This window comes from Adiantum capillus-veneris, chromosome 29 (genome assembly GCF_014529385.1).
Source record: "Adiantum capillus-veneris isolate H3 chromosome 29, ASM1452938v2, whole genome shotgun sequence".
Lineage (NCBI taxonomy): Eukaryota > Viridiplantae > Streptophyta > Polypodiopsida > Polypodiales > Pteridaceae > Adiantum > Adiantum capillus-veneris.
The window spans coordinates 102,587,665-102,613,573 of NC_140959.1; the positions used below are offsets into that span (position 1 = coordinate 102,587,665).

At 46.3% G+C, this 25,909-nt stretch overlaps 1 protein-coding gene across 4 annotated transcripts in view; it reads right to left on the minus strand.

Annotated features, from left to right (window-relative positions):
• Positions 1–25,909, minus strand: part of LOC147419678 (alcohol dehydrogenase class-3-like) — a 114,355-nt gene that overhangs the window by 63,911 nt on the left and 24,535 nt on the right. The window lies entirely within an intron of this gene.

Below are 25,909 nucleotides of genomic sequence, written 5' to 3' on the forward strand. Positions count from 1 at the left end.
ACCTTGACTTTATGCCTTTATTGAGTTCACTTCCTAGTATCCACCAACTTGCTAAGTGCGACGGGGGGGACCTGTATGATCTTGCTCTAAGCCTAGACATCCTCTTACTGTACGAATTCCAGTGCCGACCAACTTCCCGTCTGCGGGTGAAACTACCGTTCACATTGGCCATACAATGTCCGACCATTTGCAACTTCAAAAAGAGGGTCTCAAAAATAAAACAAAAATCATTGGAAGAAACCAACAACTAAGGTTAGCAATTGCCACGTCCTCGTGACACGGACTTCAAGGCAATAACCCGTCGAACCAATCCTTGAGTGCGGAGGTCCCTTTGAACCTCACAATCGGCCTCCAAGGCCGCTCGTCTTGCTTTGCCTTCCTCCTTTCTTTGTGCTTTTCTTTCTTTTCGTGCATCGCGCTCGCGTTCCAAAGCAATCAAGTCGCTTCTTGTTGTTCTGCTTTTCTTTCTAGTTGTGCCATCGCCACACAAGTCGTTTCTTGTTGTTGTGCCATCATCTCCAACATCGACTTGACCATCGCCTCCATAGAATTTGGTGCAATCCCGGGCGTAGATGACGTGGGGAGAGGGTCAGGAAAACCTCCATGGTGAAGAAATTCTTCTTCACTACTTTCATGCCAATGACCTCCATGCGAAGTATCCATTCCGCTTCGGGTGATGACCATGCATTGTGATCTTTGGTTCTTAAGTTCACGAGGAACTTGGGTTCTTGTGGGTCTTGGGTTCTTGGTTCTTGAGGGTCTTGGGTTCTTGAAGTTCTTGAGGGTCATGGGTTCTTGAAGTTCTTGAGGTTCTTCTTTCGCTTGCAATCTGTGTTTGAGAAGGATCTTCTCTTAACCCGAGTTCTACTCCTTTCCACGGGCACACCCCTTGGCGGCCGTCCGCTCACACCAAGGTTACTTTTTCCCACCTCACGTCGATTGGCCGGCCGCTAAGTGCACAGTCCGCTCTCAATGAGTGAAAAGAGGCACAAGGGGAGGCTGGACAAGCCCTTCTTTCCTGGGATTCCTGTCAATCTTCAAAAACACGATTAGGAATCGACACGCCCAAGTGAACTTGGGTTCGTGCGACCTCAACAAGCAAATAAATTATGTGGTTCTTGTGGTTCTTTCCTTGAGTGATACTGAACACTGCCAAGGCTCTGATACCAATGTAAGGTGCAGCGGAATGAATGTTCAACTTTGCTCAAGATGAGTGCTCCGAACTGTGCTCAAGGGTTCCTTTTACTTACGAAAGGGAGAGCCTTCCGTTCCTTTAGTGAGAGAGTGCAATGAACACAAACAAAGTAAATGGACACTGTGAATGGAAGTGCATGAGATTGAGAGATAGAGAAGAGAATACGACACCAGAGACGTTGTAAAACCCTCCTCCGAAGGCCCATCTCTCTATGGCGAGAGCGGTCTACTTATGATTGCACAAATCTCTACAATGCTTGGACTTGCCGACAATGTCGACGACGATGAGGACAACGACGAGACGGGCTGAAATCTGAGAATGCTAAGGGCTGAAATCTGCAAATCTTTATCTGCTGAATTCTGACTCTCTGTCGGTGACGATGTCGATGGCGACGATGCGACGATGACGCGCTGAAAACGCTGAAACCGGCCCGTGGGGCGGTAGGCGTTGGCTTTCACCCGGAATTCTTTACTTTAGACACACACAGAGATCACTTTGCAAAGGTAACCTGCAACGAGGATTAACACTTAAGTACACACACGGCTCGGAAGCTAGAATGCTCCTAGCAGACGCCGACAACCAGTAGGCCCCAAAATTGGCGCCCCTTTCGGTATTTCTTTATTCTTTAGGAGGGTAAATTACAAAGAATCCTTTACTTGTATCCCGCTAGATACTACCTGATTTGGCGAAATTTCGACAGCATAACAACCCCAAAACTTGCGCGAAATCAATTCCCCTGCTGGATCTCACTTACACTGCGTAAACCCTCTGATTCGTGCCCAAAAACAGTAAATTCAGCTCGCTATATTTACTGGTTTTGCCCCTGTTTTCAGCCCCAAACAGTCCCCTAGCTGTCCTCTGCCAGTGGGGCACAATTCCCAAGGGTTCTGGCGTTCGTGTGGCTGAAAAACAGTAAATTTTCTGTGCATACACAGCGCTGAATTTGCACCTGTACGGTGAGGTTATGACCCTCACCGGTGCCTGCTTTGGAGTGGCAAATAGCTACCCTGGTCCTGCTCAAGGAGGCTCTTGCCTCAGCACAAAAGCATGAACCCACACAGCAATATATCAGTCAAATGAAGATCCCTCTTGTGAGGGATCACATAATTGCACGTAGGAGAGAGAGAGAGAGAAGTGTGTAGCGTGTAGGGCATCACTCCTAGCACCACACTGTACATGAGAGGGAAAGAAAGCACTCCATAGCTCTTAACCTGTGACAAAATGCAAATGAGGCCTCCTCCCAGCTTAAAATTCAGCGCCACTTCTTCTGCATGAGGCAGGCGCACAGAAATATGCCACTTGGCGCATTTACAAGCTTTTTCCCGTTTCGGGTTTGCCACCTAAAAATCTCCCGACTGGTTGCTCAGTTGACTTTGCGGCAGAGTTGTAAAATGTTCCCCTAGTCATACCGGAGGTAATGACGCGAACACATTTCACAGCCCAAAATAGCAGTTCCCTAAATTTTCAAAAATGATTCCGTTGGGCTCCCAATGGTCTTCTGACCATCTATCCTCATTGGGACCGCATCCAAAAGTGCAATGTGGCCCAACTATCAGATACTTTCAGTTGGTAGTCCCACCTTGACTTTATGCCTTTATTGAGTTCACTTCCTAGTATCCACGCAACGGGGGGACCTATATGATCTTGCTTTGAGCCTAGACATCCTCTTACTATACGAATTCCAGTGCCGACCACTTCCTGTCTGCGGGTGAAACTACCGTTCACATTGGCCATACAATGTCCGACCGTTTGCTACTTCAAAAAGAGGGTCTCAAAAATAAAACAAAACCCATTGGAAAGAAACCAACAACTAAAGTTATCAGTTGCCACGTCCTCGTGACATAGTTAACAGCTGCCACGTCCTCGTGACAAATGCAGATGCTGAAATCTGTGTTTTCCGGGCTGAAACTGCAAACTTCGATGGATCCCACCATGCGGCGAGGAACTGTTGCGGGAAGGTGAGATCTGCGAAGTTTGGGGGTTGTTCTGCTGAGTCTAAGGGCTGAAAACTGAAAACACTGGTCCTATGGCTGATTTTGTCGTGATGATCTGCAAAAACGCTAGGGTTGTTATGCAAACCAAAAACGCTAGGGCTGTTTCTTGTCCTGCTGCAAAAGCGCTAGGGAATCTGCACAATCTGAGGTCGCCAAGCTGATGCAGAAGCAAAACGCTAGGCTGATCTGAGTAATTGTCAAAACGCTAGCCAATCCGCCGTGGGGCAAAAACGCTAGGCTATTCGGGGGTGTCCTGCTGAGAAGTTGCCTGTTGAGCAAGGTGCTCCTGCTGCCTCTTCTGCCAGAAAGTGCTAGCGCTAGGTTTGCTTATATAAAACTTAGCAAAATTGCCCTACCTACTTTCCAACAAAAGTCACTTAAAAATAATAAGTGAAAATGTCAAAAATAGAGAAATTGGTTTATTGCACTGGAAAATTCCCCTGATGGATTCTGATGGGAATGCTTATGATCATGCTGTGTGCAACCGGAGGATATGCATCTAATCTAAGTGACTGGTCATGCACGGTCTGCGAACAGACTCACAAAAGTGCCAGATCACTTCCTATTCTAGATTGACTTGACGGAACTGAACCCTAGTCATGCTGTAGCTTGTCATAGGGTTGGATGTGTCACGTGACAACGCTTCTTTTAAACAAGACTGCGCCAGTTAAATGGATGAAATTTAAAAATCTTTTTATTTCTTCTTGGCTGACTCAAGAGTATGAACGCAATATACGAGCTGCTTGGAACCATCTTCGGATAACCAAGAAAGATATAGTGACCGCTTATTGCGAGAGATTCTGGAGCTCTTTTCTACCCGTCTCTTCATTCAAGAAGAACTCGTTCAGAGAACAAATTGAGCGGTTTACCTTGGGCTACCTACAAAGATCTGAGATCACTGCTTGGAACAGAAGTCAGCTTCTATTCAGGAGTTGATGAGTCATACGAAACGGGGTTTTGCCATTCACTCTAGCAGTCTGACCTACCCCACCGATGAGGTCATGACACAACGAACCGAACAGACTTCAGCAAATGAAAGTAGAAAGAGGAAGAGCAACCCAGAAAAGAAAGATGCACGACCCAAGATTACTCCTCAGGAGAGAGCTCCCTTCATCAGGGAGGGAAAGTGCTTTGGATGCGGGGAACATGGACATATCTCCGCGAAGTGCCCTAAAAAGGCACAGAAAGAACAGAATGACAAGGACGACGAAAGGCCTCAGAGTTCAAGGGCAGTTGAGGAACGTGGAAGAAAAGGCAAGATAAAAACAGGACTGGTTCCAGATTGTGTGGGTACCGATCCCAACACCATGGACGAGAGTACAGAACTTTGCTGAGCTTGGGGCAAAGTGAAAGACCAAGAGGCCCTGATCTTCTTTGATGGAGGAGCCCAAGGCCAGCTTCAATTCACCGGAATTGGCGGCACGGCTCGAGTTACTCCCAATCGGATGGGACCACTTGCAGAGGCAGTTCTAGCGGCACCCGGCAGGGACGTAGCCATTACACCTGTCATTGGAAAACTTCGGTTGCATTGTCAGGGGTATTTGGGGTATGAGGACTTTTACATAATGCCTTTGGAAGGTTGTGATGTTCTCTTGGGAATTCCCTGGTACCACAAGAACAACGCCGTGGTCAATTATCGGGCGAGGAAAGCGACATTGACTACAAAGAAGGGCAGAACCATTGTACTTGACATTAAACTGAAGGGCGAGTCTGTCCCTATTGTATCGGCTTCGGCCATTTCTAAATTAACGAAATCCAATCTGTTTGTTTACTTGATCTTTATGAAAGAGTTGAGTGATGAGGATAGGACAAATATGTCTAAAGTTTAAACTTGATAAAGAACGCCAAGATTTTCTCCACTCTCACGCCAATTGCTTCTCAGAGGGCCTACCAGGCGAGTTACCACCTGCTCGTCCTGAAGATCATGCCATTGATCTGATTCCTGGAAGCACACCACCGAACCGGCCACCTTACCGTGTGAGCCGAGCACAGAACGAAGAGATTATGAACCATATAGAGCTCTCAACAAAATCACCATCAAGAACAGATTTCCGATTCCTAGGATCAATGATATACTCGACAGGTTACAAGGATCCTCGTGCTTTAGCAGGATTAATATGAAGAGTGGATATCATCATATCAAAATCGCGCCAGGAGACATCTACAAGACAGCTTTTTGGACGACTTTTGGGTTATTTGAATTTCTGGTGTGCCTTTTGGCTTAACCAATGCTCCTGCGACATTTAACCGGATGATGGACAGGATTTTTCGAGAGTACGGGCTATTTGTTGGCACGTTCTTTGATGGCACGTTCTTTGAGGATATCATTGTTTTCTCCAAAAATGAAGCAGAACATAGAGATCATCTGCTTCAGGTCTTTAAGGCATTACGAGATCACAAGTTAGTGATTAATGCAAAGGAAGTGAATTTTTCCTACTAGAGATACCCTTTTTGGGATACATTGTGTCACCAACAGCAGGAGTGCAAATGAATCCGGCCAAGATATAGACTATCCGTGATTGGCCCGATTTAATGAATGTCCATGAAGCTAGAAGCTTCTTGGGACTGTGTTCGTACTACAGGCGGTTCATTCGAAAGTTGCAGAGGTTGCTTCTCCTTTGCATATCTTGACACAGAAAGGAGTCCCTTTCTTGTGGCGACCCACAGAGATGACTTCCTTTCAGACATTGAAAGAGAAATTGACTATGGGACCACTTTTGACTTTGCCGGACTTGCAGAAGTCATTTGAAGTATATTGTGATGCTTGTGGTCGTAGTCTGGGTGCGGTCTTAATGCAAGAAGGCCATGTCATTGCTTACGAGTGTCGTGTCACAAAACGGGTAGCGTACACGAGCACTTAGAAATCTGAAAAATAAAATACTTTGCAAATGTGAGAGAAGGGAGAAGATCGACACAGTATTGGGGACCAAAAGATGGGCTGGTCCCCCCCCGTCAAGAGTATTCTTTATTCAGGGAGAATTCATATACAAGCACAAGAAACCGAGGAAACCCCTCCGTCCTGTAATCTTAGACCCGAAGGTCGTGCTTTCCCATAAAGGGCTTGGGCACAAGGCCGTTCTTTTCCGTAAGGGACTTAGGCGCGAAGCCGTACTTTCCCGTAAGGGACTTAGGCGTGAAGCCGTACTTCCCGTGAGGGGCTTTCCCGTAAGAAGGGAGATTCCTGCAAAACAAACCACACAAAGCAACAATTATCAATGCGTATCAACACATTATACCTATCGCTCCTTGCTCGGAAAAGCGACCTCCGTACTCAGTCGTCACACGAACACTTGCAGATTTCCGTCGCCAGCACTTGCTCCAGAATCTTCAGCGCTAACTCCTTATGCTACTCCCGGCGTGCATAAAACTGGAACGCTTGCTGCCTTTTTATAGGCCCGGGCACCCGACGGAAATAGGGCACAAAAAGCAAAAGCTCTGGCGCTTCTTGAGAGAGGAGAGAGAGAGAGAGCTGTTTCTGGCGCTTCTAGAGAGAGGAGAGAGAGAGCTCGTTGTTTTCAGCCCATGCGTAGCTTATTAGCGCTGGGTTTTTAAAGAGCCTCTCTTTATTTTATTATAAGACGGCTAGTCACTTAAAAGTGACCGGCCACTTTATAAATAAAGTGTGAACCTATTCAAACTTTAAAAACTCACTTAGTTAGTGAAAACAATGCTACACGAACACATTCTAGGCGTCCCCGGGTGCAGAACACGGGCACAGATGCAATGCAGACACAGACTCCTCGCGGAAAAGCATTTGCCCTCCCGCGAATGTTCTTGCTTTTCGTAAAAAGCTTCATTGAACCCATCTTTATTCTTGTGCTTGCGTTCTTACGCTTATTTTCTTACTCAGTTCGGATTTCCTCCTTAGCCTACGGAATGCCCCCTTACTGATGCACCTGTCACCCATCATGTGACACGTCAGGGGCACTCGTAACCCAGCCCTTTCCACCGTAAGTCTTTCCACCGAACTTACGGAAACTCCTTCGCGATGTTTACCGTCACCCATCAAATGACACATCAGAGTTGTCCGTTCTTGATGGCACTTCCTGTAGCTACAATCTTTTAACAGTTCTTAGTGTACACAATAAAATATCCTAGAAAAAGAAATTAATCATTAAAAATATTTAAGAAAATAGTCCAATTAGCAACATCCCTCTGGCTTCTAAACAGTTGACCTCAACTGTAGTGCTTGGACATATGCCTCCAGTATCTCGGGATAAGCTGCTAATTCCTCCTGCGTCATCCACTGAGCATCTAGATTCAAATAGTTCTTAAACTTAACCAAATACTTCCGTGTTATTTTTCCGGACTCGAGGGGCCGCTCCTGATGACTTACTATCTGCTCCGGTTGGAGTATTTCTTCTGTTTCATCAACCTCAGGAGGTTCCTCAGCACTTGGCTGTCTCGGAGGCGGTCCCACATACGGCCGGAGTAAACTGACATGGAACGCATTATGGATCCTCCAATTAGGCGGTAGCTCTAATCGGAAGGTGACATCATTCACTTGCTCAGTGATCTTAAACGGCCCATAATAACGGGTAGAAAGTTTTACCACCTTCCCCTTATGAGACGCTTGTTTCTTAAGTCTTGCCTTCTCAAACTTGAGTAAGACTAACTGTCCGACTGTTAAGTCTAGATTCCTCCTGTGCTTGTCTACAGCTTTCTTATGCTTTTCCTGAGAGCGTAGAATAGCTCTCCTAACTTGCCCGTAGGCTGTGTCCAAATCCCGGACAAATTCATCTGCTGCAAAGATCTTATCCTTAGTAGTTAAAAGGATCGGTGGAAGCAAAGGCTTACCATAGAGAATCTCAAAAGGTGCTTTCCCCGTCGATGAGTGTATGGTATTGTTATACGCATACTCGACAAGAGGCAAATATTTCTCTCAGTCAGATTGCCGGTCTGACACATAAGCTTTTCACATATCCAATACTGTGGAATTGGCTATCTCACTTTGCCCGTCCGTTTGAGGATGGTAGGCAGATGAAAAATTCAACTTCGTACCAAGATTATCCATCAAGGCACGCTAAAAATTTCCTGTCATGCGAGGATCTCGATCACTCACAATAGACTTAGGCATTCCATGATGCTTAAAGATCTGTTCCAGAAACACCCTAGCCATATGATCTGCTTTGATCGTTTTCTTGACTGGTATAAAGTGTGCTTGCTTGCTAAACCTGTCCACATTGGTCCAGATCGCGTCATTTCCAGTCTGAGTTCTAGGGAGGTCCATGATGAAATCCATGGCAATACTTTCCCAAGGTTCATTAGGCACATACAACGGTTGTAGCAACCCAGGCGTCTTATGCCGATCATACTTCACTTTTTGGCAAACCAAGCATTCCCTGACATACTTATCAATGTCTGCTTAAAGGCTAGGCCAAAAGAAATATCTTTCCATTGCTAAGGTCGTAGGGAGAATACCCCGATGACCCGCATAAGGCGAAGCGTGTGCTTCATCCATGATCTTCTTTCTTAATGGTTCCGCCACACATATGGCTTGATGGTGGTAGAGATAACCGTCCCAAATGGAATAGGAAAACTCATTCTCTCCACGATGTAGCTTTCCCCAAACGGTGGAGAAGACTGGATCATTCGGATACAAATCCGGTAGTGCTTCTAATTCTTGGTGATACACCGAAGTGATAGCGTTCACCCTTGGCCGCCTAGACAATGCGTCTGTGACCACATTCTTACTCCCAGCCGTGTGAAGGATCTGGAAGTGAAACATAGACAAAAAGTTTGCCCATCTCATCTACTTCTCAGATAGTTTCCTTTGCGTAAGAAAATACCGCAAACTCTGGTGATCAGTCTTGATCACAAAATCCGCTCCTAGAAGATAGTGCTTCCAGTTGGATAAGGCGTGAATCACAGCCGTGAGTTCCTTTTCGTAGATTGATGCATGCAACTCTGCATCCTTAAGCCGTCTGCTTTCGTAGGCCACTGCATCGCCTTCTTGGTTTAGCACTGCTCCGATGCAATCGCCTGAAGCATCGCAGTGAAACTCAAATGGTTTCCTTCAGTCAGGCACTATCAGAATAGGTCCATGGCTTAGCAAGTACTTGAGCCGATCAAAAGCTCCTTGTTGTCTCGATCCCCATCTGAAAGGAATCTTCTTCTTTGTCAAATCATAAAGTGGTCCTGCTACATGAGCAAATCCTCGGACAAACCTTCGATAATACGAACATAATCCCAGGAACCTACGTACATCATGTACCGTAGTGGGAATAGGCCAATCTTCTACCACTCGGATCTTGGCAGGATCCATACTCACTTGATTGTGAGAAACTATATGGCCAAGATAGTGTATCTATGAGAGAAAGAACTCGCTCTTCTTTGCATTCACATGCAACTCATGCTTTCGCAATTCTTGAAACACTAGGTCCAAGTGCTTCCGGTGTTCCTCTTCTGACTTAGAGAAGATGAGTATGTCGTCAAAGAATACTCCCATAAAAGATCGATACGGGCTGAAAATGCGGTCCATCATGCGATTGAACGTCGCAGGAGCATTGGTCAAGCCGAAAGGCATTACCAAAAATTCATATAGTCCAAAGGTTGTGCGGAAAGCAGTCTTATGGACATCCTCAGGGGCGATCCGTATCTGATGATACCCACTCTTTAAGTCTATGCAACTAAAGACACTTGCACCCTGCAACTTATCAAGTATATCATCAATCCGAGGGATCGGAAAGCGATTCTTGATCGTGATCTTGTTTAAAGACCTATAGTCTATGCACATTTGAAACGTGCCATCCTTCTTCTGCACCAGTAGAACTGGAGAGCAGTAGGGTGAAGCACTTGGCCGTACTAACCCTTTCTCTAGAAGCTCGTTGACTTGCTTCAAAATTTCCTCTTGTTGAGCAAGACTCACCCGATAAGGGGGTTGATTGGGAGGCGAGCTACCCGGTATGAGATCTATGCGGTGATCTTCCGGGCGTACCATAGGTAGTTCATCAGGGAGTGTTTCCGTGAAACAATCTTTGTACTTTTCAATAAATTGAAAACGCTTAATTTCCAAACTAGAGAGAGAATCCCCACTAGTTTTATCCTTCTCACGTGCAAAAATCAAGTAAGCAGAAACACACTTCTTCATTTCTTTCTTAATGGAGATATGACTTACAATTGGGAACTACCAATCTCCTACATAAGCATGAATCTTTATTTTCTTACCCCCATGATCAAGAGTGAGGGTCTTTTCCACATAATCGGGGACAGGTGTCATGTGGAAGTGCCATGGCATACCCAAGATGATATCACATCCCTCGATGGGTGCCATCAAAAATGATTTGCGGTCCTTGTACTCGCCAGTCCGAAGATTGAGTTGTCCTTGCACGGGAGTTGCATTGGTTGTCAACCCCTCGAATGCCGATCCGGATGTAACCGGTGTGCCAAGCTGAGCCAGTGTGAGGCACAAACGTTCTGCACTATCCAGGGAGATGAAGTTATCCGTGGATCCTGGATCATAAAGAATCAGTACTCGCTGGTTGTTCAGAGACCCCCACCCCTTCAAAAGCTGACGCTTCCCTTTCTCCGTTGCTGTGTTTCCTTGAACATCTGGAATTGAGTTCGAGCTTGGTGGAGCGGGTTCCTTCCTTGCTTTATCTTGCCTCGTGGAGGCTTGTTCTTGTCGTTGCTGCTTTAGAGGGCAGTCCGGCTTCATATGTCCTTTCTCTCCACAGTAGAAGCATCTTCCTTCCTCTCTGAAGGTTTGGAGTTGAGTAGGAGAGAGATACTTAGTTCGCTTGCCATTGCCCTCTGGCTTCTTAGAATGATCATGGTCCCTAGATGGAGGATGTTTTCTTCCTTGGCCCCCTTGGTCATCGTAGACCCCTCTTTGTCTTGCACGGTAAGTGCTATGCTCCATTTTTCTGGGCGTCCCAGTTGAGTGCAAATCCTCAGCAATGATTGCTGACTCCATCATCCTCTGAAGAGTGTCATGCGGATACACTTTCATACTCTTTCGAAGCTGCGGTTGGAAACCCGCTTCGAACTTTCGTTTCTTTTCCTCGTCGGCAATCTTCATGAAGGGAGTGACCTTCAGAAGAACCGACCAATACTTGTCCACATAGGTCGTGACTCTCTCATGTTCCTTCTGGGCGAGCCAGTCCCAATCCTTCCGTATGTCCTACTCGAAGTCAGGCGGAAGAAACTGTTCATAAAATTCAGATTTGAATCTCTCCCAAGTTCTGGCCTGAGAACCTTCCAGAATCTTGGCTAACCACCAATTACTTGCCATTTCCTTGAGGTGCATCCCCACATGGCGTAATTTGGATCTTTCTGTGAAGTGCCCGTTGGTAAAGGCGACTTCAAACTATCTGATGAAGGAGAGTGCTTTGGAGATATCTGTCCGTCCGTTGTAGGTTTCGAACTTGATGTCCTTGTCGCCCGATTTGAAGACTCTCATGCGATGTTGAGACATGCGACCATGCTTCTTGAATCGTGGCTTATCTTTAGGTTGATGTAGGGTAGTAGTAGTAGCGGCTTCCTTCTTCTGACGATATGATCGAGAAGTAGAAGTATAATCAGGAGAGTAACATGGAGATGAGATAGAGATGTCCTTGCTCTCGTCTAGCAACGAGAGCACTTTTTCCTGGCCTTTCCTTGAAGTAGGCCGTTCATTCCGATCCGAAGATCCTTTGTGCACCTCAGCACGTTCTTCTTCTCTTTCCTCCTGTGGTCTCACGCCAACAGTGTGGTCTAGATGCCCGGCTGCATCGGTTCCATTCATTCTCTTCATTCCGCCCAAGAGCTTTTGGATATCTGGCAATAGTAAGATTTGTTGAATCCGCAAGCTGAGGTCGCACTTGTTGAAGCTCCTCTTCAACGCTTCTCCCTTGGCTCGACATGGTTCTTCCCGTTCTTCCCGGAATCGTCCTTCTTTGCAGAGAAAGAGAGGAGTCCGAGCTCTGATACCACTGTCACGGGTAGCGTACACGAGCACTTAGAAATCTGAAAAATAAAATACTTTGCAAATGTGAGAGAAGGGAGAAGATCGACACAGCATTGGGGACCAGAAGATGGGCTGGTCCCCCCCCCCCCCCCCCCCGTCAAGAGTATTCTTTATCCAAGGAGAATTCATATACAAGCACGAGAACCCGAGGAAACCCCTCCGTTCTGTAATCTTAGACCCGAAGGTCGTGCGTTCCCGTAAAGGGCTTGGGCACAAGGCCGTTCTTTCCCGTAAGGGACTTAGGCGCGAAGCCGTACTTTCCCGTAAGGGACTTAGGCGTGAAGCCGTACTTCCCGTGAGGGGCTTTCCCGTAAGAAGGGAGATTCCTACAAAACAAACCACACAAAGCAACAATTATCAATGCGTATCAACACATTATACCTGTCGCTCCTTGCTCGGAAAGGCGACCTCCGTACTCAGTCGTCACACGAACACTTGCAAATTTCCGTCGCCAGCACTTGCTCCAGAATCTTCAGCGCTAACTCCTTCTGCTGCTCCCGGCGTGCATAAAACTGGAACGCTTGCTGCCTTTTTATAGCCCCGGGCACCCGGCGGAAATAGGTCACAAAAAGCAGAAGCTCTGGCACTTCTAGAGAGAGGAGAGAGAGAGCTCGCTGTTTTCAGCCCATGTGTAGCTTATTAGCGCTGGGTTTTTAAAGAGCCTTGCTTTATTTTATTATAAGAGGGCTGGTCACTTAAAAGTGACCGGCCACTTTATAAAATAAAGTGTGAACCTATTCAAACTTTAAAAACTCACTTAGTTAGTGAAAACAATGCTACACGAACACATTCCAGGCGTCCCCGGGTGCAGAACACGGGCACAGATGCAATGCAGACACAGACTCCTCACGGAAAAGCATTTGCCCTCCCGCGAATGTTCCTGCTTTTCGTAAAAAGCTTCATTGAACCCATCTTTATTCTTGTGCTTGCGTTCTTACGCGTATTTTCTTACTCAGTTCGGATTTCCTCCTTAGCCTACGGAATGCCCCCTTACTGATGCACCCGTCACCCATCATGTGACGCATCAGGGGCACTCGTAACTCGGCCCTTTCCGCCGAACTTACGAAAACTCCTTCGCGATGTTTACCGTCACCCATCAAATGACACATCAGAGTTGTCCGTTCTTGATGGCACTTCCTGTAGCTACAATCTTTTAACAGTTCTTAGTGTACACAATAAAATATCCTAGAAAAAGAAATTAATCATTAAAAATATTTAAGAAAATAGTCCAATTAGCAACATGCCGATTGTTCTGAAGACCGGAAATGACAGCACACATTTATGAGAAAGAGCTTTGGCGGTTATCCATGCTCTTACTCAATGGCCGCATTTTACCTACTCGGAGCGGATTTTACTGTCTTTACAGACCATTAGAGTTTGCGCTACTTCTTGTCACAGAAGCAGCTATTGGAAAAGCAGATGCGGTGGGCGAACATCTTGTCATAGTTTCACTTCCAGGTTGTCCATGTGCAGGGACAGAAGAATGTGGTGGCAGATGCTTTGTCTCAGAAGCCGTTGGTTCTGGCTATTTTCGCGATGCATCATAGGAGCTTCGAGGATATGGTCGATCAGTATGCCACAGATATAGATTTGCAAACGTTTTCACACAGATACGGGATGGGGAGACAGTAGCAGGATATTCCATTTGGGGTCGCTACTTGATGAGAAAAACCATGTTGTGCGTTACACAGCCACTGAGGGAAAAGGTTATGATTGGATGCCGATGTCCACCTTTTATGAGTCATCGCGGCATCGCTACCACCATGAAAGGGGTAGAGAGATACTTCTTTTGGGTAAGACTTAAGAAGGATGTGGAAGAGTTTGTGCGCAGTTGCTTGGTATGCTAGAAGGTCAAGTTTGACAGGCATAAAGCACAGGGATTGTTACAGCCTTTGCCCATACCCACCCGCCCCTGGGAAAGTATTGCAATGGATTTCATTTTTGATCTCCCGAGAACACAGAGTGGTCACGATGGTATCTGGACTGTTATTGACAGATTTAGCAAGCAAGCTCATTTTATTGACAGATTTAGCAAGCAGGCTCATTTCATTCCAGTGAAGAAAACAGTCAAGCCGGATCACTCAGCGAGACTGTTTGTGGCCCATATCTTCAGATTACATGGCATGCCTGAGACGATTGTCTCCGACAAGGACCCCAAATTTACGAGTTTGTTTTGGAAGGCAATTTGGGAGAACATTGGCACGCGGTTGCACTTCTCGTCATCGTTCCACCCACAGACTGACGGGCAATCTAAGATTGCGAATTTAGTGGTTTTAGATTTATTGAACTCTTATATCTCGGATCAGAAGACTCAATGGGAAAAGTATCTACCTTTGGTGGAATTTGCCTACAATAACATGATACACTCTTCTACACGGAAGGCGCCATTTAAGATTGTTGAAGGTGCTGCGAAGGTTCCACCCTTCCTAAGCACGAAAGATAACATTTTTAAAGCGGATGAGTATACGCGTGACTTAGACACGGCGTTTGCCAAGGTCCGCAAGGCTTTGCAGTAATCTCAAGAACGACAGAAAAAGGCAGCAGATCGCCATCGTCGCGATTTGAAATTGAAGGAGGATAACGGACTTGGACACTCCAAGTCAAGAATCGACCGCGACAGCACCAAATAACCACTTCAAAACAGTTCACAGTTCACAATTGATTTACACTGGCCCGGCGGAGTTCCGTGCCTAGAGATATTGGGTGCTCTTACGTTTTGAGAAGGCACGCCTGAGAAAGAAGAAGGGAAAGGAGAGGCTTTTTCCAAAGCTTAGTATGCGATACTACCGACCTTTCCAAATCTCTGAAAAGATCAATGATCTGTCCTCCCAACTGAAACTACCTGACACTTGGAGGATTCACAATGCATTTCATGTGAGTCTCTTGAAACCTTTTAAAGGTGATATGCCTAATGATGGGGAGCCTGATGAGCAACCCGAAGTGGAAGAAAAGAACAGATTTTGGCACATAGGGACACGAAGAATAAAGGTAAAGTCCGAAGGCAATTCTTGGTTAAGTTCAAGAACTATCCTGCATTGGATGCGAAATGGATGGAGGAGGAGGACCTAGCAGATACTCCTCAGATTGTGAAACTTTACCTAAAAGCTTTTGGTTTAGCATAGTCTACTCCAAATGGAACCCAGAATTAGGCTTGGCCGAAGATCCGGTGCAGTGGAATGAACAAGAGGGGAGTTACTCCGCTCCTTTGTCAACAGATGCCTCGATTTTGATACTTGAGTCACTGATGTCTCTTTGAGCTTCAGGGATACTGAGAGCTGACACTATTCTGTTGTATGACTTTATGAAATGGAATTCCTGAATATGAAACTGATTTGTTCTTGACTTCTTTTTAAGTACAGGAACTGATAAAAGAAATGACTGCAGCACTTTAGTCTACTTGATCTCGAATAGACATGGTTGCAATAGGGGTTAGTCAATCAGGCATCGATGAGGTCCCGACTGTATCTAGATGCGATTGCTAGCTACATTGCCGATAAATCATGGTCTACGATCCGAATGAATGTTGAATGTCATGTGATGTCCTGTGATGTCTAGTGATGTCCTGTGATGTCTAGTGATGTCCTGTGATGTCGTGTGATGTGACTGTCGATTGGTACATGTGCTAGATGTGTGTTCCTAGTGCGTAGGTACTAACAGTCAGTGTCTGCTAAGACGGTTTATGGCCTCTGTCTGTTTTGCAAGTGTAATCGAGGGTGATTACAATGCTTTCAAGAGAGGGGTATGTCACAAAATGGTGACGAACACACATAGCCATATGGGCAGCAGGGCAAGCCCGTGGGGAGCAGGGCAAGCTCGTGAAACACGGAATTCCCGCAGACATGATGATGTGGCACCGTACGACAGAATCCGAAAAACGCGGCGCGTTTCACGCTGGATTGTACGGCAGAATTTTCGCTTTTTGCGCTAGGAAAAGCAGTTGGAAGTTCTACGCATTTTTTTGGGCAGCTTTTGAACTTTGCTTTAATTTTCAAGCAAGGCTTATGAGACAAATTGCTTTATTTTTAAAAAGAGGGCAACTTTTGGGGCTCTGCTTTTGAGCATCGCTTGTAAACAAATAAATAAGTGGTTTGGGCTCCCACTCGGCAGAGCATCTGGACGCAGAGTCTGAGAGTGAGACCCAACCACTCTTGTACTTTGAACTCACATTAATACAAAAAGAAATACCGAAAGGGGCGCCATTTTTCGGGCCCAATATCTCTAGGCACCGAACTCCACCGGGCCAGTGTAAATCAATTGTGAACTATGAACTGTTTTGAAGTGGTTATTTGGTGTTGTCGCGGTCGATTCTTGACTTGGAGTGTCCAAGTCTGTTACACAGTTTCCCAACATCTAGCACCCTTGCGTTTTGGCTTGCTCTTGCCTAGCTCAGCGTAGGGATCATCAGGACCTTCGTATCCTTAGCACCCAAGTACCTTCAGTACCCAAAGTACTTGCAATACCAAGCACCAGCAGTACCAAAGTACACCGCAGTACTAGGCACCAAGTTCCTGTAGTACCCAACACTTAGTCTCTCAAGTACCAAGCCTCCACCGCAGGAACCCCCAGCATCAGTAGCATCTCAACATTTAGCATCATTGTATCAGCATGTGTGGAAGAAATAAAGAAAAAATTTGCTCTAGCAACAGAGCGAGGGGTCCCTTGAGGATGGTTGGGACCCGACATGTGGTGTCGTCTCTCTCTCTCTCTCTCTCTCTCTCTCTCTCTCTCTCTCTCTCTCTCTCTCTCTCTCTCTCTCTCTCTCTCTCTTTTTTTGGGGGGGGGGGAAAAATCAGGGCTATATATTACTGAGTACAATATAATCCCCGGCGGATGCCAAAATAGCCTATCAGGTGGGGTGTACAAGCTGAATGTAAGGGTGAGAGCCACTATAGTGACAACTCAACTAGAACAATCTCATGGTGGTCTGTGTGATGCGTGGAGGAGAAACCACCGAGGGGGGGCATAATGCCATGTAATCTGGCCACCTGTAAGTGTGAAGAAGAGTGGAGATCGGGCCCAACGCCGAAGGAAGGCAAATCGACGAGCCTCAGCTGCTCGAGATGTACCTGAGGAAGAATCCCACTGCCAAATCAGGGTGTGAATGATGTCCAGCCAAATGGCAGTGAGGGTATCCTGAAGGAGCTGTGGAGCCGCACTGAGAATGTGAAGACAACGAGCTCTCCAAACATTCCATAGTGTAATGCTAGTGATGACTGAAAAAACTTCATAACGTGTCTGAGGATCCCCCTGCCAAGCAATCTGTGGTAACATAGCCAAAGTCCCTCGCCGATAACCAATCGAGGTAAGCATAAGAGCTGGATCTGTGTCTAAGCCCTCGTAGAAAAGATGCGGTCCGGGCATCGGCATCAACCATGAGACAGATCCCCAAGTGAGAAATCCATGCTGAACACCGGCTCTGCTAAGTAAAAAGCAAACTGCTAGCCACACTACATGAGAAGATAAGCATGACCAAAGACAGTGTGCAGGTGACTCATGTAGTCGCAAAGGACAGCGAGTACATAACGGATCATGACCCATAGTAGCTAGCCAAGTCCCAACTGGAAGTCCTGCAAGTGCAATCATCCCCATGAAAAAAGAAATACGACGAGCCGCATGTAAATCCCATATGGTTGACCAAAACTGCTGTAGATAGGCATGGGAGAGACCTGAATGTAACCAGAAACGCATACGAGTGGGCTGCTCTGGGTGCTGTCTCATCAATGCTAATCTTCCAATTCTGACAGCGTACTCAAAGAATGATACAGGTGTACCGGTGGGGTTAGAGTGAGGCCAATGCCACTCTCCTGGGTCCCAATAAAGCAGAGATAGGGCACGACCCTCCCACACCCAAAGCCTCCAAAGTGCGGCATCAGCGGAAGCGAAACGGGGGTCAACACAACGACGCTTCCCGTGGGAGCCAACTACTCATATGGCCTCCCATCGAGCGCCGGGGTAGACAAGGTGCGGAGAGGTGGTATCATATGTCAATCAAGCATGAATCCCCTGAGAGCAGTCAGTATCAACTGTGAACAGCATGGTGTCTAAACGAACTAATAAGAGAGTGCTCTGAGCAAAGAGACCTTCCCAGCCACTATGTGGAGGCATCTGAACGGTGCCGCGCATGACTGCGTCCCACTGTGAAGGAACGGCGGAGTCAATCTCAAGCAGTCTGTCTGTCACCCCGTGACCAATGTCATAATGTTCTGCCACAAAATCTGCATCCAGCATACGTGTCTCATGAAACAACCGCATAGAGGCAGCAGGGCCAGTGTCCCAAGCAGCCCAATCAATGTGAGTCCTCTCTCCAAGCTGACGGGATGGATTAACCGAAGAATCAAGAACTGCATCATTCCAAATGAGAGGCTGGCGCTCAATCTCCTCACGACATGAGGGCGGTGAGTGTATGATAGCCCGTCGCATGGAAACCCAAATCTGAAGGAGCGATCGGATGAAGGGTGAGAGAGTGCTGGTGAACAAGGGGGCATCCGTAAAGAGAAAACGATACCCTGTATGCCAAGTATGACCATCTCTAGTGCCGAGGCGTGGAGTCGCTGTGCAAAGAGCGGCCTGAAGAAGCATCTTCCAAGGTTCTTGGCCGGGAAAAAGACCTCGAACAATAAGCTTGGCAAGAAGGGCACGGCTCTGTAATTCTGGATCAATAATGCCAAGGCATCCCTCTGACCTAGGACGAATAATCGTGGACCAGCGAACTCGAGCACGAGTATCAATAGTCCCATCTGTGCCACTCCATAAAAAGTTCCGCACTGGTCGGCGGAGCTGAGCTATCACACCAGAATGTAGCATCCAACAAGAGGCCGTATATCATACTGTAGCCAGAATGACCTAGTTGGCGACCAATGCACGGCCAGCCAACGACAGATGACGTGAAGACCAATGACATAGCTTCTTGCGAATAGACTGTAGTACGGGTGCAAACTGCTGCTGTGAGGAAACGTCAAATCCAACCTGAAAGCCCAGATATCTGCATGTCTGACCCCGCTGCAGCCATGTGAAACCATCAGCTACCCCCCAAGTAGGTATGTCATCACTGCCAACCAGTAACCCATAGGATTTATGCCAGTTAATGCGTGCACCACTGGCAATGCAAAAAACCTCCGAGGCCTCCCGCATGGCATCAAGAGCTGCTAGCAAATAGCGCAACATCAGCATAGTGTCATCAGCAAACTCCTGATCGATGAGGTCCGAAGCTGAAGGTACTGGCATGGTCAAGCCACGAAATGCATGACTCTGAGCACGAAGAAAGTCGGACATAAGTCTTTCCTACAAACAGATACAGATATGCTGCTAAAGGACATCCCTGACGGACAGATCGAGAAAGCTCAAAACTGCGACTGACACGACCACCAATAGTAATAGCACTGCTGGCAGTCCTGAAGAGAGCGGAAATGCCGGAGATCCATCTCGCAGGGAAACCCATCCTGGCTAATGATCCTTCGAGAAAGTCCCACTCAACACGATTGTATGCTTTCTCGAAGTCAAGGATGAAAAAAGCGAGAGGTTCAGAAGATGATCTGGCCCACTCTACTGCCTCATAAAAAGTGAAGATATTATCCAGTATGCATCGATCCATGACAAAGCCTGTCTAAGAAGTATGAATAATATCTGGTAAGAACGGTCGCAAGCAATGATTGATCAGTAACGCTAATATCTTATAGACCGAAGGGAGTAGGGTAATAGGTCTCCACTGGCGAAGCTGAGTGGTGTCACCCCCTTTCGGAATAAGAGATATGAGACCTGAACAAAGATCCGGATGCATATATCCTGATGCAAAGATGTCCTGACAACCGCGAAGCAGTGGTATATGCAATACATCCCAATAAATCAAAAAGAAAGCTCTAGTGAGGCCATCCTCTCCTGGACAGGAGGATGGATCTAGACTCTCGATAGCAGCATGAAGCTCTGCAAGTGTGAAGGGTGCCAACAAGATCTCTGCCATAGTGTCTGTACAACGGTGTCGGGTGTGATGCCAGATCTGCTCACGGGCAAGTAAAGCCTCAGTAGTGCATACATCGGCAGTGAACAATGCCTCAAAATAATCTGCATACATATCAAGAATAACATCAGGATGCATATGTAGTGTCCCCTGAGCATCGCACAAAGTCCGAAGGGTGGTGCTAGGTGGGCGCTCTTTATGCGCAGCGAAGAAGGCTTTATTCATTCGATCAGCTTTAGCTATCCAATGAGATACTGAAGCATGATGAGTGAACTCAGACCTAGCCTCCTGTACGCGACGAATCTCCTCTGTGAGCTCTGTCTGTCTAGCAGCGAGATAAGCATCCTGAGGCCACTCCTCAAGCAAGCGCTGTGTGGAACCAAGAGGAATGTGAAGATCAGACTCGCGTACTCTCAACTGACGATGAATAATAGCAGTCTGATCACGGCAGTAAACTATGGCTCAGCTTCATTTATGGTTGTCTACTTCCGCTCCGGATGTATTGTCTCCACACTTCCCTTCATGTATTGGTGCTATGGAATGGAGTGATGTTTATGCTTGCTATTCATTGCCTATGGTCATTCATGTATCCTCAGATGTGGTGCTTCCTATGTCTATGCGCATTTGGGGTGTCAAAGCTGCAGCATCGGTAATGCAATGTAAACAAGCTGAGGTCCGCAGTTGGTGCAATGAGACACCATATTTTAGAGAGGGATTGCGGGTTGCTTTCCTATCGCCCGAAGCTCACCCCTTGGATGGCCCAGCTGCCTCCAAGAAGATGCGCAGTTAGTCAGATGCTCTACCAATTCTTTCATGCAGACTATGGATTTACATGTAGTTTCTTGGAATGCTAATGGTTTACAGACTTCTCGGGTAAGAGGTTCCCGTAAGCTTTTACTTCGCAGAGATTTAGGCACTGTGGATAAATTACTAGTACAAGAGCATAAGATTGCCACTCCCTTTGGTAGTCTCATGCCCTCGGGCGCTCACACTTTTTGGGAGCCTGCTCTGGGCCTTCATGGACAGAGTTGCGGTGTATGCATCTCAGTGGGGCCACGTTACTTGGCCTCAGTTCAGCAGCATGGCACCCTTGTCGCTGGCAGAGCAGTCTATGTTTCTATTCGGATTCGGGACCCTATCATTGGTTTTCTGTCAGTCTATGCACCCACTACTCCTCGGGAGAGGGCTACTTTTTGGTCCTCCTTGGCTGTTGTTCTACTTGCTGTAGACTCTTGGGTTGTTGGAGGCGACGGCGACTTCAACAACGTCGAGAGCGACTCTGATTGGCGATCCATCACACCTCCAGTTCTCTCTCTCTCTCTCTCTCTCTCTCTCTCTCTCTCTCTCTCTCTCTCTCTCTCTCTCTCTCTCTCTCTCTCATTCAATCAAGTTCAGTTCTTTCAAGTGAAGTAAAATAACCTTGTGTTTGTCCGAAGTACTAGATCCAATGTCAATCCTTAAACACTTCCGTTGCACTTCACAAAAAGTGATTCTGTCTCGACGACAGAACCATGAAACTGGCACGTAGGCTCGCTAAAGGGAGGTAGACTTTAGCTTTCACCCGATCTTTACTTAACTTTAAGACACAGATTGAATAAACCTGTGATTGGAATATAACACTTCACACAAACCACGGCTTGGCAGCTAGAGTGCTTCCAAGCAGACAGTGACACCGTGTTGGCCCCAAAGCTTGGCGCCCCCTTCGGTATTTCTTTATTCACTTAAGCTTTGGAGAAAACCAGTAAATACCTATGTGCTGTCCACTTTTATTGGGCTGCAAATTACCTACTCTAGCCCAATTTCGACAGCAAACCCATGACATAGGTGACTTTTGCGGCACATTAAAACACTTTCCTAAACCTGGCGAGAAATTACAGCACGTTGAATTCTCTGTTTTCGGCCTCGAAAATGCACCAGAACACCTGTACGGCGATTCCCTAGTTTTTGCGAAGCTCCTCGGACTATTAGGGATCAAACGGTCAAAACCCTAAACCTGCAAAAATACACAGCATGCTGTAATTTCCTGTTTCGGGATCTGCTTTGCTTGTCAGTTGCATCTATCGAGCTCCCGCACCCATAGGGCTACTTACCCTTTGATTCGGACAAGATTTCTCGAGTGGAATCTCTCGGAATCAACGTGTACCTACAAGGGATTAGCCGCTAGCTAATCCAATACCTGTGCAAGAGGCTCTTGCCTTGGTAATCGCGCATGAACCCACACAACTATACATACATATGAATAGCCCTTGGGTTGGGCATCACGATTCTATACTCAAAAGGGGAGAGAGGTGCATGAGAGCGGAATCATCGCTACATTAGACAAGGGAGAAGGCAAGCTTTCCATTGAAGCTGTGAAACCTACCCACTACTCACACACACATTACTTAATGAGCAAGAAGGCAGCCCCCAGCAGCCCCAAATCGATTTAGGCGCGTCTGGCAGATTTGGTGTGGGGCACCAAGTGTCCCATTTGCTCTTTTGAGTTAATTTCCTAGTACCCACCAACTTATAAAGTGTCGCGTGGGGCCTAAATGACTTTGAACTGAGTCTAACCAACCTTTTACTACAGGGATTTCAGTGCAGATTGGCCCGAACAACTCGTGGCGACTTGACCTTTACTGCTACGGGTGAAACTCTTGGCCGTCAGCAATTTCAGACTGGTCATACAATGTCTGCTCATTTGTGACTTCAAAAGGGTCCAAAAATTAAATAAATATCAAGTAGAAAGAAACCAGCAACTAAGGTTAGTGGTTGTCACAGCCTCGTGACACATCATGACCATTGATTGGTTCGAGGCAACCCTACAACGAAGTCCATAGAAATGCTAGTCCATTTCTTGTCAGGAGTCTGAAGAGGGTGTAAGAGCCTAGCACGCTTTTGATGCTCAGCTTTATTAAGCTGGCACTATGTGTGTTCCCACACATACCTTTCAATAAAGGCTTTCATGTGCGGCCAATAGAAAAACCGGCTTACTAAGGCCGAAGTACCGTGTATGCCAAGGTGTCCGGCGCTTGGAGCATCATGGCACTCAAGCAAAAGCTTTTAGAGGACATCCTCATCAACGAGCACACACAGTTTGCATTGCTTGAAAGTAACCCACCACGAATGGAATATTTTTCCGCCACCTCTCTCTCTGTAGCCAACCGACAGGCATCCAGACTGACATTGCTCTCCGAGCTACATAATCCCTATTGGACTCATCACCAAACCTCACCGAAGTGAAGATCTGTCTCACAACGCTCTTTGAGAGAAAGATAGAAGTCAATAGAGATTTCAGTGAACGAAAGAATATTCACCTCCAAGATCCTACTAAGGGCATTGGCCATCGCATTGGTACCGCCCTTACGGTAGTGTATCTCAAAGTTAAACTCTTGCATGAGCTCGGCCGACCTTGCCTTGCGGCCCTCACAAAGATATTTCCATGAATGGTGATCAGCCCATACCACAAAGCCGGCACCATAGAGGTGATAGCACCAAATTTTCAAAAGCATGGATGACTGTCAACAATTCCTTCTCCTGTGTGGAGTAACAGGATTGCGTGTCCATGAGCTTGCGACTTTCAAATGTTATAGGTCAGTTGTCTGGATAGAGAACAACACCCATGGCATAATCGTTAGCATCTGTTTCCACCACAAGGATTTGTTTGAATTCACTATCTGCAACATTGGTGCAGATGTAACTAGTTGTTTTCAATTTTTGAAAACATTGATCGAGCTCATCAGTCCATATCATAGATGGACTAGCACTACGCTTCTTGCTTTTAACTCTCTTTAGCAAACACATGAAGGATTCAACAATCTTGGCATAGTCTTTGATGAATTTCCTCCAAATTTGGTGAAACCTAGAAAAGATTTCACTTGCCGTATGGTTCACAAACCAGGCTAATATAGGATCATTCATACCTCTTCGAAATCAATGTGGATGACATCAACCGAGATGACACAGCCAAGGTACAACATTTCCGTGCGAAAAAAATGGTATTTGAATCGTTTTGCATACAACTTTCCCATCATAAGATTCACAAGATGAAGGTGTTGCAAATGCTTCTCGAGTGTCCCACTATAAAGAAATATCTCATTGAGATGCACTACAATCCACTTTCCTAGATACAGACGAAATAATTTATCCACCATCTGCTAGAAAGTTGCAGGAGCATTGGTCAATCCTAAAGATAGAACCAAAAAATAGTAATGTCTATACCACATACGAAACGTCGTTTTACGGGACATGAAGTGGGTGTATCCCCTATTTGATGGTAGCCGGACAATCTTGGTGAAATATCTTGCACTTGAGAGTCAATCCATGAAGTCATCCATCCTAGGCAATGGATACTTGTTCTTGACGGTGATCTTAATGAGACCCTTATAATCTACGTAGAAACACATCCCTCCGTCCTTTTTAACGAGAAGAACAAGAGCCCCCTATGGAGACTTACTAGGCTCAATCAAACCCTCGGCAAGATAGGCTTGCAACTGCCTAGCAATCTCCTTTTCCTCTTGCGGGATAAACCTACAAGGTTGCCAAAAGACAAAATGGCTAGGAGGCAAAAGCTCTATCTTGTGATCAAGGTCAAGCCCACAAGACAATGGAAGCTTATCAAGCAAATCTGGTGGAAACACGTCAACAAACTCTTTTTTTTTTAAATCCGAATTTCCTTTTACAAATGTCTCCTTCTCTTGCCATTGTTATTGAAGCTTATCAGGTAAATCTGGTGAAAACACATCAACAAACTCCTTTTTTTTTTAATCCAAGTATCCTTTTACAAACGCCTCCTTCTCTTTCCATTGTCATTGAAGATTTCTTCAATTGTCACTTTGGCATGTCAGGAGTTATGGATTATGGGGCACAGTAGCATCATGATCAGACAAAGGAACATCATGCTCACACAAAAGCATATTAGTAAACTTTGAATCAAAACCGGTCGTCCCGAAGAATGTAGAACCCTTGACCACATGATACAGACCAGCAAGCTTAAAAAATACAGTATGAAATGCATAATCTACCAACAAAGAAGCTACCTTGCTATAGAACCACGACGTGGTTAGCATGGCATCTACATGCTATGAACTTGTAATGCATAAGTCCAAAACTTCATGATAGTGTTGAATGTGGAGGTGGATTTGTGGCACAACCTCAGTCCATCGATCCAAAACACAACTTTCCACATATTAGACCAAGTAGTCGGCCTATGGAAAGGATCTTGACCTTAAGATCCTGTACCACACAAGAGGAAATAAAATTATAAGTAGAGCCATTGTCAAATAAAACGGTTATAGTTTGACCATTGATTTGCCCTTGCACACGGGGAAGATCGTGCGAGCCAAACACGGTCGTATCGACCCGACAACCTTGGCATCTACGAGCATTGACATGAAAAATATCAGCATCAAAAAAAGACGAAGTATCTATTTCGTCAATGGCAATCATAGCATCAATTCTTTTTCTGATCCTCGGTCCAAGAGGTCTTGCCTTTGCCAAATTCCTTGAATTTCTTCCGCGGAAACACGGAGTACTGACTTGAAGCTGCAAATTGCACTAAGCACTTAAACTTTGGCAATGAGCTGCCACGATTTGAGGTATCCCCCACCGTCCGGACACCTCCAGAAACGGCCAAAGTGTTATCGTAACTCTTGAAAAATTGCAGATGGCCTCAAGCGATATCCATGCGTGTGGAGTCGAGAGGAGAAACTCGTGTCTCCTCCATGGGTTGATGCGTGCTAGCGGGCACCAGTCTCGTGCGGAGATGCATCATGTGATGCCATGGCACGGAGGTAGAGTAACGCGGGAGTATGTATGTGGAGTTACGCCCAAGACGCTTA